This window comes from Corythoichthys intestinalis, chromosome 11 (genome assembly GCF_030265065.1).
Source record: "Corythoichthys intestinalis isolate RoL2023-P3 chromosome 11, ASM3026506v1, whole genome shotgun sequence".
Classification (NCBI taxonomy): Eukaryota; Metazoa; Chordata; class Actinopteri; order Syngnathiformes; family Syngnathidae; genus Corythoichthys; species Corythoichthys intestinalis.
In genome coordinates, this window is record NC_080405.1 from 5475001 (window position 1) to 5487500 (window position 12500).

The following is a 12500-nucleotide window of genomic DNA, read 5'->3' on the forward strand; positions in this document are numbered from 1 at the left end:
TTAATTTTGTGGTTGGAGCTCACATTGGGTTGAGTTTGCAGCTCTCGTTTTCACCCAACTCTGTGCGTTTTAAATGGTGATTACCTCGTTAGCTGCCATTGACAGCACGACATGACCAGATCACTTGAAACCTAATTTCCCTCAGGGAACCTTACTGAACTGAACTGAACTGGTTCATCTTTTGTACCAGAACAGATCTCCTTCGCCTTTTGTATAGCTATATTTCACAAGTTTTGCCAGCTTACGGCCATACTACCCTGAGAATGCCCGATCTCGTCTGATCTCGGAAGCTAAGCAGGGTCGGGCCTGGTTAGTACTTGGATGGGAGACCGCCTGGGAATACCAGGTGCTGTAAGCTTTTTGGTTTATTTCATGACATAGGAAAAAACAGACAGATCTTGTTGGTATCAACTGAGGTCGATGTACTGTCTTGTTAGTTTTGTGGTTGGAGCTCACATCGGGTTGAGTTTGCAGCTCTCGTCTTCACCCAACTCTGTGCGTTTTAAATGGTGATTACCTCGTTAGCTGCCATTGACAGCACGAGATGACCAGACCACTTGAAACCTAATTTCACTCAGGGAACCTTACTGAACTGGTTCATCTTTTGTACCAGAACAGATCTCCTTCGCCTTTTGTATAGCTATATTTCACAAGCTTTGCCAGCTTACGGCCATACTACCCTGAGAACGCCCGATCTCGTCTGATCTCGTAAGCTAAGCAGGGCCGGGCCTGGTTTGTACTTGGATGGGAGACTGCCTGGGAATACCAGGTGCTGTAAGCTTTTTGGTTTATTTCATTACAAAGAAAGAACAGACAGATCTTGTTGGTATCAAATGAGGTCAATGTATTGTCTTGTTAATTTTGTGGTTGGAGCTCACATTGGGTTGAGTTTGCAGCTCTCGTTTTCACCCAACTCTGTGCGTTTTAAATGGTGATTACCTCGTTAGCTGCCATTGACAGCACGACATGACCAGATCACTTTAAACCTAATTTCCCTCAGGGAACCTTACTGAACTGAACTGAACTGGTTCGTCTTTTGTACCAGAACAGATCTCCTTCGCCTTTTGTATAGCTATATTTCTCAAATTTTGCCAGTTTACGGCCATGCTATCCTGAGAACGCCCAATCTCGTCTGATCTCGTAAGCTAAGCAGAGTCGGAACTGGTTAGTACTTGGATGGGAGACCCCCTGGGAATACCAGGTGCTGTAAGCTTTTTGGTTTATTTCATTACAAAGAAAAAACAGACAGATCTTGTTGGTATCAACTGAGGTCAATGTATTGTCTTGTCAGTTTTGTGGTTGGAGCTCACATTGGGTTGAGTTTGCAGCTCTCGTTTTCACCCAACTCTGTGCGTTTTAAATGGTGATTACCTCGTTAGCTGCCATTGACTTCACGAGATGACCAGACCACTTGAAACCTAATTTCCCTCAGGGAACCCAACTGAACTGAACTGAACTGGTTCGTCTTTTGTACCAGAACGGATCTCCTTCGCCTTTTGTATAGCTATATTTCTCAAATTTTGCCAGCTTACGGCCATGCTACCCTGAGAACGCCCGATCTCGTCTGATCTCGTAAGCTAAGCAGAGTCGGGGCTGGTTAGTACTTGGATGGGAGACCCCCTGGGAATACCAGGTGCTGTAAGCTTTTTGGTTTATTTCGTTACAAAGAAAGAACAGACAGATCTTGTTGGTATCAACTGAGGTCAATGTATTGTCTTGTTAATTTTGTGGTTGGAGCTCACATTGGGTTGAGTTTGCAGCTCTCGTTTTCACCCAACTCTGTGCGTTTTAAATGGTGATTACCTCGTTAGCTGCCATTGACAGCACGACATGACCAGATCACTTGAAACCTAATTTCCCTCAGGGAACCTTAATGAACTGAACTGAACTGGTTCGTCTTTTGTACCAGAACAGATCTCCTTCGCCTTTTGTATAGCTATATTTCTCAAATTTTGCCAGTTTACGGCCATACTACCCTGAGAACGCCCGATCTTGTCTGATCTCGTAAGCTAAGCAGAGTCGTGGCTGGTTAGTACTTGGATGGGAGACCATCTGGGAATACCAGGTGCTGTAAGCTTTTTGGTTTATTTCATTACAAAGAAAGAACAGACAGATCTTGTTGGTATCAACTTAGGTCAATGTATTGTCTTGTTAATTTTGTGGTTGGAGCTCACATTGGATTGAGTTTGCAGCTCTCGTTTTCACCCAACTCTGTGCGTTTTAAATGGTGATTACCTCGTTAGCTGCCATTGACAGCACGAGATGACCAGACCACTTGAAACCTAATTTCCCTCAGGGAACCCTACTGAACTGAACTGAACTGAACTGGTTCGTCTTTTGTACCAGAACAGATCTCCTTCGCCTTTTGTATAGCTATATTTCTCAAATTTTGCCAGTTTACGGCCATGCTATCCTGAGAACGCCCAATCTCGTCTGATCTCGTAAGCTAAGCAGAGTCGGAACTGGTTAGTACTTGGATGGGAGACCCCCTGGGAATACCAGGTGCTGTAAGCTTTTTGGTTTATTTCATTACAAAGAAAAAACAGACAGATCTTGTTGGTATCAACTGAGGTCAATGTATTGTCTTGTTAGTTTTGTGGTTGGAGCTCACATTGGGTTGAGTTTGCAGCTCTCGTTTTCACCCAACTCTGTGCGTTTTAAATGGTGATTACCTCGTTAGCTGCCATTGACTTCACGAGATGACCAGACCACTTGAAACCTAATTTCCCTCAGGGAACCCAACTGAACTGAACTGAACTGGTTCGTCTTTTGTACCAGAACGGATCTCCTTCGCCTTTTGTATAGCTATATTTCTCAAATTTTGCCAGCTTACGGCCATGCTACCCTGAGAACGCCCGATCTCGTCTGATCTCGTAAGCTAAGCAGAGTCGGGGCTGGTTAGTACTTGGATGGGAGACCCCCTGGGAATACCAGGTGCTGTAAGCTTTTTGGTGTATTTCATTACAAAGAAAGATCAGACAGATCTTGTTAGTATCAACTGAGGTCAATGTATTGTCTTGTTAGTTTTGTGGTTGGAGCTCACATTGGGTTGAGTTTGCAGCTCTCGTTTTCACCCAACTCTGTGCGTTTTAAATGGTGATTACCTCGTTAGCTGCCATTGACAGCACGACATGACCAGATCACTTGAAACCTAATTTCCCTCAGGGAACCTTACTGAACTGAACTGAACTGGTTCATCTTTTGTACCAGAACAGATCTCCTTCGCCTTTTGTATAGCTATATTTCACAAGTTTTGCCAGCTTACGGCCATACTACCCTGAGAATGCCCGATCTCGTCTGATCTCGGAAGCTAAGCAGGGTCGGGCCTGGTTAGTACTTGGATGGGAGACCGCCTGGGAATACCAGGTGCTGTAAGCTTTTTGGTTTATTTCATGACATAGGAAAAAACAGACAGATCTTGTTGGTATCAACTGAGGTCGATGTACTGTCTTGTTAGTTTTGTGGTTGGAGCTCACATCGGGTTGAGTTTGCAGCTCTCGTCTTCACCCAACTCTGTGCGTTTTAAATGGTGATTACCTCGTTAGCTGCCATTGACAGCACGAGATGACCAGACCACTTGAAACCTAATTTCACTCAGGGAACCTTACTGAACTGGTTCATCTTTTGTACCAGAACAGATCTCCTTCGCCTTTTGTATAGCTATATTTCACAAGCTTTGCCAGCTTACGGCCATACTACCCTGAGAACGCCCGATCTCGTCTGATCTCGTAAGCTAAGCAGGGCCGGGCCTGGTTAGTACTTGGATGGGAGACCGCCTGGGAATACCAGGTGCTGTAAGCTTTTTGGTTTATTTCATTACAAAGAAAGAACAGACAGATCTTGTTGGTATCAGCTGAGGTCAATGTATTGTCTTGTTAGTTTTGTGTTTGGAGCTCACATTAGGTTGAGTTTGCAGCTCTCGTTTTCACCCAACTCTGTGCGTTTTAAATGGTGATTACCTCGTTAGCTGCCATTGGCAGCACGACATGACCAGATCACTTGAAACCTAATTTCCCTCAGGGAACCTTACTGAACTGAACTGAACTGAACTGGTTCGTCTTTTGTACCAGAACAGATCTCCTTCGCCTTTTGTATAGCTATATTTCTCAAATTTTGCCAGCTTACGGCCATACTACCCTGAGAACGCCCGATCTCGTCTGATCTCGTAAGCTAAGCAGGGTCGGGCCTGGTTTGTACTTGGATGGGAGACTGCCTGGGAATACCAGGTGCTGTAAGCTTTTTGGTTTATTTCATTACAAAGAAAGAACAGACAGATCTTGTTGGTATCAAATGAGGTCAATGTATTGTCTTGTTAATTTTGTGGTTGGAGCTCACATTGGGTTGAGTTTGCAGCTCTCGTTTTCACCCAACTCTGTGCGTTTTAAATGGTGATTACCTCGTTAGCTGCCATTGACAGCACGACATGACCAGATCACTTTAAACCTAATTTCCCTCAGGGAACCTTACTGAACTGAACTGAACTGGTTCGTCTTTTGTACCAGAACAGATCTCCTTCGCCTTTTGTATAGCTATATTTCTCAAATTTTGCCAGTTTACGGCCATGCTATCCTGAGAACGCCCAATCTCGTCTGATCTCGTAAGCTAAGCAGAGTCGGAACTGGTTAGTACTTGGATGGGAGACCCCCTGGGAATACCAGGTGCTGTAAGCTTTTTGGTTTATTTCATTACAAAGAAAAAACAGACAGATCTTGTTGGTATCAACTGAGGTCAATGTATTGTCTTGTCAGTTTTGTGGTTGGAGCTCACATTGGGTTGAGTTTGCAGCTCTCGTTTTCACCCAACTCTGTGCGTTTTAAATGGTGATTACCTCGTTAGCTGCCATTGACTTCACGAGATGACCAGACCACTTGAAACCTAATTTCCCTCAGGGAACCCAACTGAACTGAACTGAACTGGTTCGTCTTTTGTACCAGAACGGATCTCCTTCGCCTTTTGTATAGCTATATTTCTCAAATTTTGCCAGCTTACGGCCATGCTACCCTGAGAACGCCCGATCTCGTCTGATCTCGTAAGCTAAGCAGAGTCGGTGCTGGTTAGTACTTGGATGGGAGACCCCCTGGGAATACCAGGTGCTGTAAGCTTTTTGGTTTATTTCGTTACAAAGAAAGAACAGACAGATCTTGTTGGTATCAACTGAGGTCAATGTATTGTCTTGTTAATTTTGTGGTTGGAGCTCACATTGGGTTGAGTTTGCAGCTCTCGTTTTCACCCAACTCTGTGCGTTTTAAATGGTGATTACCTCGTTAGCTGCCATTGACAGCACGACATGACCAGATCACTTGAAACCTAATTTCCCTCAGGGAACCTTAATGAACTGAACTGAACTGGTTCGTCTTTTGTACCAGAACAGATCTCCTTCGCCTTTTGTATAGCTATATTTCTCAAATTTTGCCAGTTTACGGCCATACTACCCTGAGAACGCCCGATCTCGTCTGATCTCGTAAGCTAAGCAGAGTCGTGGCTGGTTAGTACTTGGATGGGAGACCCCCTGGGAATACCAGGTGCTGTAAGCTTTTTGGTTTATTTCATTACAAAGAAAGAACAGACAGATCTTGTTGGTATCAACTTAGGTCAATGTATTGTCTTGTTAATTTTGTGGTTGGAGCTCACATTGGATTGAGTTTGCAGCTCTCGTTTTCACCCAACTCTGTGCGTTTTAAATGGTGATTACCTCGTTAGCTGCCATTGACAGCACGAGATGACCAGACCACTTGAAACCTAATTTCCCTCAGGGAACCCTACTGAACTGAACTGAACTGAACTGGTTCGTCTTTTGTACCAGAACAGATCTCCTTCGCCTTTTGTATAGCTATATTTCTCAAATTTTGCCAGTTTACGGCCATGCTATCCTGAGAACGCCCAATCTCGTCTGATCTCGTAAGCTAAGCAGAGTCGGAACTGGTTAGTACTTGGATGGGAGACCCCCTGGGAATACCAGGTGCTGTAAGCTTTTTGGTTTATTTCATTACAAAGAAAAAACAGACAGATCTTGTTGGTATCAACTGAGGTCAATGTATTGTCTTGTTAATTTTGTGGTTGGAGCTCACATTGGGTTGAGTTTGCAGCTCTCGTTTTCACCCAACTCTGTGCGTTTTAAATGGTGATTACCTCGTTAGCTGCCATTGACTTCACGAGATGACCAGACCACTTGAAACCTAATTTCCCTCAGGGAACCCAACTGAACTGAACTGAACTGGTTCGTCTTTTGTACCAGAACGGATCTCCTTCGCCTTTTGTATAGCTATATTTCTCAAATTTTGCAAGCTTACGGCCATGCTACCCTGAGAACGCCCGATCTCGTCTGATCTCGTAAGCTAAGCAGAGTCGGGGCTGGTTAGTACTTGGATGGGAGACCCCCTGGGAATACCAGGTGCTGTAAGCTTTTTGGTTTATTTCGTTACAAAGAAAGAACAGACAGATCTTGTTGGTATCAACTGAGGTCAATGTATTGTCTTGTTAATTTTGTGGTTGGAGCTCACATTGGGTTGAGTTTGCAGCTCTCGTTTTCACCCAACTCTGTGCGTTTTAAATGGTGATTACCTCGTTAGCTGCCATTGACAGCACGACATGACCAGATCACTTGAAACCTAATTTCCCTCAGGGAACCTTAATGAACTGAACTGAACTGGTTCGTCTTTTGTACCAGAACAGATCTCCTTCGCCTTTTGTATAGCTATATTTCTCAAATTTTGCCAGTTTACGGCCATACTACCCTGAGAACGCCCGATCTCGTCTGATCTCGTAAGCTAAGCAGAGTCGTGGCTGGTTAGTACTTGGATGGGAGACCATCTGGGAATACCAGGTGCTGTAAGCTTTTTGGTTTATTTCATTACAAAGAAAGAACAGACAGATCTTGTTGGTATCAACTTAGGTCAATGTATTGTCTTGTTAATTTTGTGGTTGGAGCTCACATTGGATTGAGTTTGCAGCTCTCGTTTTCACCCAACTCTGTGCGTTTTAAATGGTGATTACCTCGTTAGCTGCCATTGACAGCACGAGATGACCAGACCACTTGAAACCTAATTTCCCTCAGGGAACCCTACTGAACTGAACTGAACTGAACTGGTTCGTCTTTTGTACCAGAACAGATCTCCTTCGCCTTTTGTATAGCTATATTTCTCAAATTTTGCCAGTTTACGGCCATGCTATCCTGAGAACGCCCAATCTCGTCTGATCTCGTAAGCTAAGCAGAGTCGGAACTGGTTAGTACTTGGATGGGAGACCCCCTGGGAATACCAGGTGCTGTAAGCTTTTTGGTTTATTTCATTACAAAGAAAAAACAGACAAATCTTGTTGGTATCAACTGAGGTCAATGTATTGTCTTGTTAGTTTTGTGGTTGGAGCTCACATTGGGTTGAGTTTGCAGCTCTCGTTTTCACCCAACTCTGTGCGTTTTAAATGGTGATTACCTCGTTAGCTGCCATTGACTTCACGAGATGACCAGACCACTTGAAACCTAATTTCCCTCAGGGAACCCAACTGAACTGAACTGAACTGGTTCGTCTTTTGTACCAGAACGGATCTCCTTCGCCTTTTGTATAGCTATATTTCTCAAATTTTGCCAGCTTACGGCCATGCTACCCTGAGAACGCCCGATCTCGTCTGATCTCGTAAGCTAAGCAGAGTCGGGGCTGGTTAGTACTTGGATGGGAGACCCCCTGGGAATACCAGGTGCTGTAAGCTTTTTGGTGTATTTCATTACAAAGAAAGATCAGACAGATCTTGTTAGTATCAACTGAGGTCAATGTATTGTCTTGTTAGTTTTGTGGTTGGAGCTCACATTGGGTTGAGTTTGCAGCTCTCGTTTTCACCCAACTCTGTGCGTTTTAAATGGTGATTACCTCGTTAGCTGCCATTGACAGCACGACATGACCAGATCACTTGAAACCTAATTTCCCTCAGGGAACCTTACTGAACTGAACTGAACTGGTTCATCTTTTGTACCAGAACAGATCTCCTTCGCCTTTTGTATAGCTATATTTCACAAGTTTTGCCAGCTTACGGCCATACTACCCTGAGAATGCCCGATCTCGTCTGATCTCGGAAGCTAAGCAGGGTCGGGCCTGGTTAGTACTTGGATGGGAGACCGCCTGGGAATACCAGGTGCTGTAAGCTTTTTGGTTTATTTCATGACATAGGAAAAAACAGACAGATCTTGTTGGTATCAACTGAGGTCGATGTACTGTCTTGTTAGTTTTGTGGTTGGAGCTCACATCGGGTTGAGTTTGCAGCTCTCGTCTTCACCCAACTCTGTGCGTTTTAAATGGTGATTACCTCGTTAGCTGCCATTGACAGCACGAGATGACCAGACCACTTGAAACCTAATTTCACTCAGGGAACCTTACTGAACTGGTTCATCTTTTGTACCAGAACAGATCTCCTTCGCCTTTTGTATAGCTATATTTCACAAGCTTTGCCAGCTTACGGCCATACTACCCTGAGAACGCCCGATCTCGTCTGATCTCGTAAGCTAAGCAGGGCCGGGCCTGGTTAGTACTTGGATGGGAGACCGCCTGGGAATACCAGGTGCTGTAAGCTTTTTGGTTTATTTCATTACAAAGAAAGAACAGACAGATCTTGTTGGTATCAGCTGAGGTCAATGTATTGTCTTGTTAGTTTTGTGTTTGGAGCTCACATTAGGTTGAGTTTGCAGCTCTCGTTTTCACCCAACTCTGTGCGTTTTAAATGGTGATTACCTCGTTAGCTGCCATTGGCAGCACGACATGACCAGATCACTTGAAACCTAATTTCCCTCAGGGAACCTTACTGAACTGAACTGAACTGAACTGGTTCGTCTTTTGTACCAGAACAGATCTCCTTCGCCTTTTGTATAGCTATATTTCTCAAATTTTGCCAGCTTACGGCCATACTACCCTGAGAACGCCCGATCTCGTCTGATCTCGTAAGCTAAGCAGGGTCGGGCCTGGTTTGTACTTGGATGGGAGACTGCCTGGGAATACCAGGTGCTGTAAGCTTTTTGGTTTATTTCATTACAAAGAAAGAACAGACAGATCTTGTTGGTATCAAATGAGGTCAATGTATTGTCTTGTTAATTTTGTGGTTGGAGCTCACATTGGGTTGAGTTTGCAGCTCTCGTTTTCACCCAACTCTGTGCGTTTTAAATGGTGATTACCTCGTTAGCTGCCATTGACAGCACGAGATGACCAGACCACTTGAAACCTAATTTCCCTCAGGGAACCCTACTGAACTGAACTGAACTGAACTGGTTCGTCTTTTGTACCAGAACAGATCTCCTTCGCCTTTTGTATAGCTATATTTCTCAAATTTTGCCAGTTTACGGCCATGCTATCCTGAGAACGCCCAATCTCGTCTGATCTCGTAAGCTAAGCAGAGTCGGAACTGGTTAGTACTTGGATGGGAGACCCCCTGGGAATACCAGGTGCTGTAAGCTTTTTGGTTTATTTCATTACAAAGAAAAAACAGACAGATCTTGTTGGTATCAACTGAGGTCAATGTATTGTCTTGTTAGTTTTGTGGTTGGAGCTCACATTGGGTTGAGTTTGCAGCTCTCGTTTTCACCCAACTCTGTGCGTTTTAAATGGTGATTACCTCGTTAGCTGCCATTGACTTCACGAGATGACCAGACCACTTGAAACCTAATTTCCCTCAGGGAACCCAACTGAACTGAACTGAACTGGTTCGTCTTTTGTACCAGAACGGATCTCCTTCGCCTTTTGTATAGCTATATTTCTCAAATTTTGCCAGCTTACGGCCATGCTACCCTGAGAACGCCCGATCTCGTCTGATCTCGTAAGCTAAGCAGAGTCGGGGCTGGTTAGTACTTGGATGGGAGACCCCCTGGGAATACCAGGTGCTGTAAGCTTTTTGGTGTATTTCATTACAAAGAAAGATCAGACAGATCTTGTTAGTATCAACTGAGGTCAATGTATTGTCTTGTTAGTTTTGTGGTTGGAGCTCACATTGGGTTGAGTTTGCAGCTCTCGTTTTCACCCAACTCTGTGCGTTTTAAATGGTGATTACCTCGTTAGCTGCCATTGACAGCACGACATGACCAGATCACTTGAAACCTAATTTCCCTCAGGGAACCTTACTGAACTGAACTGAACTGGTTCATCTTTTGTACCAGAACAGATCTCCTTCGCCTTTTGTATAGCTATATTTCACAAGTTTTGCCAGCTTACGGCCATACTACCCTGAGAATGCCCGATCTCGTCTGATCTCGGAAGCTAAGCAGGGTCGGGCCTGGTTAGTACTTGGATGGGAGACCGCCTGGGAATACCAGGTGCTGTAAGCTTTTTGGTTTATTTCATGACATAGGAAAAAACAGACAGATCTTGTTGGTATCAACTGAGGTCGATGTACTGTCTTGTTAGTTTTGTGGTTGGAGCTCACATCGGGTTGAGTTTGCAGCTCTCGTCTTCACCCAACTCTGTGCGTTTTAAATGGTGATTACCTCGTTAGCTGCCATTGACAGCACGAGATGACCAGACCACTTGAAACCTAATTTCACTCAGGGAACCTTACTGAACTGGTTCATCTTTTGTACCAGAACAGATCTCCTTCGCCTTTTGTATAGCTATATTTCACAAGCTTTGCCAGCTTACGGCCATACTACCCTGAGAACGCCCGATCTCGTCTGATCTCGTAAGCTAAGCAGGGCCGGGCCTGGTTAGTACTTGGATGGGAGACCGCCTGGGAATACCAGGTGCTGTAAGCTTTTTGGTTTATTTCATTACAAAGAAAGAACAGACAGATCTTGTTGGTATCAGCTGAGGTCAATGTATTGTCTTGTTAGTTTTGTGTTTGGAGCTCACATTAGGTTGAGTTTGCAGCTCTCGTTTTCACCCAACTCTGTGCGTTTTAAATGGTGATTACCTCGTTAGCTGCCATTGGCAGCACGACATGACCAGATCACTTGAAACCTAATTTCCCTCAGGGAACCTTACTGAACTGAACTGAACTGAACTGGTTCGTCTTTTGTACCAGAACAGATCTCCTTCGCCTTTTGTATAGCTATATTTCTCAAATTTTGCCAGCTTACGGCCATACTACCCTGAGAACGCCCGATCTCGTCTGATCTCGTAAGCTAAGCAGGGTCGGGCCTGGTTTGTACTTGGATGGGAGACTGCCTGGGAATACCAGGTGCTGTAAGCTTTTTGGTTTATTTCATTACAAAGAAAGAACAGACAGATCTTGTTGGTATCAAATGAGGTCAATGTATTGTCTTGTTAATTTTGTGGTTGGAGCTCACATTGGGTTGAGTTTGCAGCTCTCGTTTTCACCCAACTCTGTGCGTTTTAAATGGTGATTACCTCGTTAGCTGCCATTGACAGCACGAGATGACCAGACCACTTGAAACCTAATTTCCCTCAGGGAACCCTACTGAACTGAACTGAACTGAACTGGTTCGTCTTTTGTACCAGAACAGATCTCCTTCGCCTTTTGTATAGCTATATTTCTCAAATTTTGCCAGTTTACGGCCATGCTATCCTGAGAACGCCCAATCTCGTCTGATCTCGTAAGCTAAGCAGAGTCGGAACTGGTTAGTACTTGGATGGGAGACCCCCTGGGAATACCAGGTGCTGTAAGCTTTTTGGTTTATTTCATTACAAAGAAAAAACAGACAGATCTTGTTGGTATCAACTGAGGTCAATGTATTGTCTTGTTAGTTTTGTGGTTGGAGCTCACATTGGGTTGAGTTTGCAGCTCTCGTTTTCACCCAACTCTGTGCGTTTTAAATGGTGATTACCTCGTTAGCTGCCATTGACTTCACGAGATGACCAGACCACTTGAAACCTAATTTCCCTCAGGGAACCCAACTGAACTGAACTGAACTGGTTCGTCTTTTGTACCAGAACGGATCTCCTTCGCCTTTTGTATAGCTATATTTCTCAAATTTTGCCAGCTTACGGCCATGCTACCCTGAGAACGCCCGATCTCGTCTGATCTCGTAAGCTAAGCAGAGTCGGGGCTGGTTAGTACTTGGATGGGAGACCCCCTGGGAATACCAGGTGCTGTAAGCTTTTTGGTGTATTTCATTACAAAGAAAGATCAGACAGATCTTGTTAGTATCAACTGAGGTCAATGTATTGTCTTGTTAGTTTTGTGGTTGGAGCTCACATTGGGTTGAGTTTGCAGCTCTCGTTTTCACCCAACTCTGTGCGTTTTAAATGGTGATTACCTCGTTAGCTGCCATTGACAGCACGACATGACCAGATCACTTGAAACCTAATTTCCCTCAGGGAACCTTACTGAACTGAACTGAACTGGTTCATCTTTTGTACCAGAACAGATCTCCTTCGCCTTTTGTATAGCTATATTTCACAAGTTTTGCCAGCTTACGGCCATACTACCCTGAGAATGCCCGATCTCGTCTGATCTCGGAAGCTAAGCAGGGTCGGGCCTGGTTAGTACTTGGATGGGAGACCGCCTGGGAATACCAGGTGCTGTAAGCTTTTTGGTTTATTTCATGACATAGGAAAAAACAGACAGATCTT

At 44.4% G+C, this 12500-nt stretch overlaps 12 non-coding genes and 17 pseudogenes across 12 annotated transcripts; all 29 read left to right on the forward strand.

Annotated features, from left to right (window-relative positions):
* The first annotated feature begins 239 nt into the window (after positions 1-239).
* LOC130924721 (5S ribosomal RNA) lies at positions 240-358 on the forward strand. The gene has a single exon (XR_009065020.1). It is a non-coding gene; the product is annotated as a 5S ribosomal RNA (ribosomal RNA).
* A 304-nt stretch (positions 359-662) lies between these two features.
* On the forward strand, positions 663-781 carry LOC130925511 (5S ribosomal RNA). Its single transcript, XR_009065786.1, has one exon. It is a non-coding gene; the product is annotated as a 5S ribosomal RNA (ribosomal RNA).
* Positions 782-1094: 313 nt separating this feature from the next.
* On the forward strand, positions 1095-1213 carry LOC130925726 (uncharacterized; annotated as a pseudogene).
* Positions 1214-1526: 313 nt separating this feature from the next.
* Positions 1527-1645, forward strand: LOC130925624 (uncharacterized; annotated as a pseudogene).
* A 313-nt stretch (positions 1646-1958) lies between these two features.
* On the forward strand, positions 1959-2077 carry LOC130925714 (uncharacterized; annotated as a pseudogene).
* Positions 2078-2395: 318 nt separating this feature from the next.
* Positions 2396-2514, forward strand: LOC130925727 (uncharacterized; annotated as a pseudogene).
* Positions 2515-2827: 313 nt separating this feature from the next.
* LOC130925625 (uncharacterized) lies at positions 2828-2946 on the forward strand (annotated as a pseudogene).
* Positions 2947-3259: 313 nt separating this feature from the next.
* Positions 3260-3378, forward strand: LOC130924722 (5S ribosomal RNA). The gene has a single exon (XR_009065021.1). It is a non-coding gene; the product is annotated as a 5S ribosomal RNA (ribosomal RNA).
* A 304-nt stretch (positions 3379-3682) lies between these two features.
* Positions 3683-3801, forward strand: LOC130925189 (5S ribosomal RNA). Its single transcript, XR_009065477.1, has one exon. It is a non-coding gene; the product is annotated as a 5S ribosomal RNA (ribosomal RNA).
* Positions 3802-4119: 318 nt separating this feature from the next.
* On the forward strand, positions 4120-4238 carry LOC130925490 (5S ribosomal RNA). The gene has a single exon (XR_009065767.1). It is a non-coding gene; the product is annotated as a 5S ribosomal RNA (ribosomal RNA).
* A 313-nt stretch (positions 4239-4551) lies between these two features.
* LOC130925728 (uncharacterized) lies at positions 4552-4670 on the forward strand (annotated as a pseudogene).
* Positions 4671-4983: 313 nt separating this feature from the next.
* On the forward strand, positions 4984-5102 carry LOC130925658 (uncharacterized; annotated as a pseudogene).
* A 313-nt stretch (positions 5103-5415) lies between these two features.
* LOC130925694 (uncharacterized) lies at positions 5416-5534 on the forward strand (annotated as a pseudogene).
* Positions 5535-5852: 318 nt separating this feature from the next.
* LOC130925729 (uncharacterized) lies at positions 5853-5971 on the forward strand (annotated as a pseudogene).
* A 313-nt stretch (positions 5972-6284) lies between these two features.
* On the forward strand, positions 6285-6403 carry LOC130925626 (uncharacterized; annotated as a pseudogene).
* A 313-nt stretch (positions 6404-6716) lies between these two features.
* LOC130925698 (uncharacterized) lies at positions 6717-6835 on the forward strand (annotated as a pseudogene).
* A 318-nt stretch (positions 6836-7153) lies between these two features.
* LOC130925730 (uncharacterized) lies at positions 7154-7272 on the forward strand (annotated as a pseudogene).
* Positions 7273-7585: 313 nt separating this feature from the next.
* LOC130925627 (uncharacterized) lies at positions 7586-7704 on the forward strand (annotated as a pseudogene).
* Positions 7705-8017: 313 nt separating this feature from the next.
* LOC130924723 (5S ribosomal RNA) lies at positions 8018-8136 on the forward strand. Its single transcript, XR_009065022.1, has one exon. It is a non-coding gene; the product is annotated as a 5S ribosomal RNA (ribosomal RNA).
* Positions 8137-8440: 304 nt separating this feature from the next.
* LOC130925190 (5S ribosomal RNA) lies at positions 8441-8559 on the forward strand. Its single transcript, XR_009065478.1, has one exon. It is a non-coding gene; the product is annotated as a 5S ribosomal RNA (ribosomal RNA).
* Positions 8560-8877: 318 nt separating this feature from the next.
* On the forward strand, positions 8878-8996 carry LOC130925493 (5S ribosomal RNA). Its single transcript, XR_009065768.1, has one exon. It is a non-coding gene; the product is annotated as a 5S ribosomal RNA (ribosomal RNA).
* Positions 8997-9314: 318 nt separating this feature from the next.
* LOC130925731 (uncharacterized) lies at positions 9315-9433 on the forward strand (annotated as a pseudogene).
* Positions 9434-9746: 313 nt separating this feature from the next.
* Positions 9747-9865, forward strand: LOC130925628 (uncharacterized; annotated as a pseudogene).
* Positions 9866-10178: 313 nt separating this feature from the next.
* LOC130924724 (5S ribosomal RNA) lies at positions 10179-10297 on the forward strand. The gene has a single exon (XR_009065023.1). It is a non-coding gene; the product is annotated as a 5S ribosomal RNA (ribosomal RNA).
* Positions 10298-10601: 304 nt separating this feature from the next.
* On the forward strand, positions 10602-10720 carry LOC130925191 (5S ribosomal RNA). Its single transcript, XR_009065479.1, has one exon. It is a non-coding gene; the product is annotated as a 5S ribosomal RNA (ribosomal RNA).
* A 318-nt stretch (positions 10721-11038) lies between these two features.
* LOC130925494 (5S ribosomal RNA) lies at positions 11039-11157 on the forward strand. The gene has a single exon (XR_009065769.1). It is a non-coding gene; the product is annotated as a 5S ribosomal RNA (ribosomal RNA).
* Positions 11158-11475: 318 nt separating this feature from the next.
* On the forward strand, positions 11476-11594 carry LOC130925732 (uncharacterized; annotated as a pseudogene).
* Positions 11595-11907: 313 nt separating this feature from the next.
* Positions 11908-12026, forward strand: LOC130925630 (uncharacterized; annotated as a pseudogene).
* A 313-nt stretch (positions 12027-12339) lies between these two features.
* On the forward strand, positions 12340-12458 carry LOC130924725 (5S ribosomal RNA). Its single transcript, XR_009065024.1, has one exon. It is a non-coding gene; the product is annotated as a 5S ribosomal RNA (ribosomal RNA).
* Positions 12459-12500: the final 42 nt, after the last annotated feature.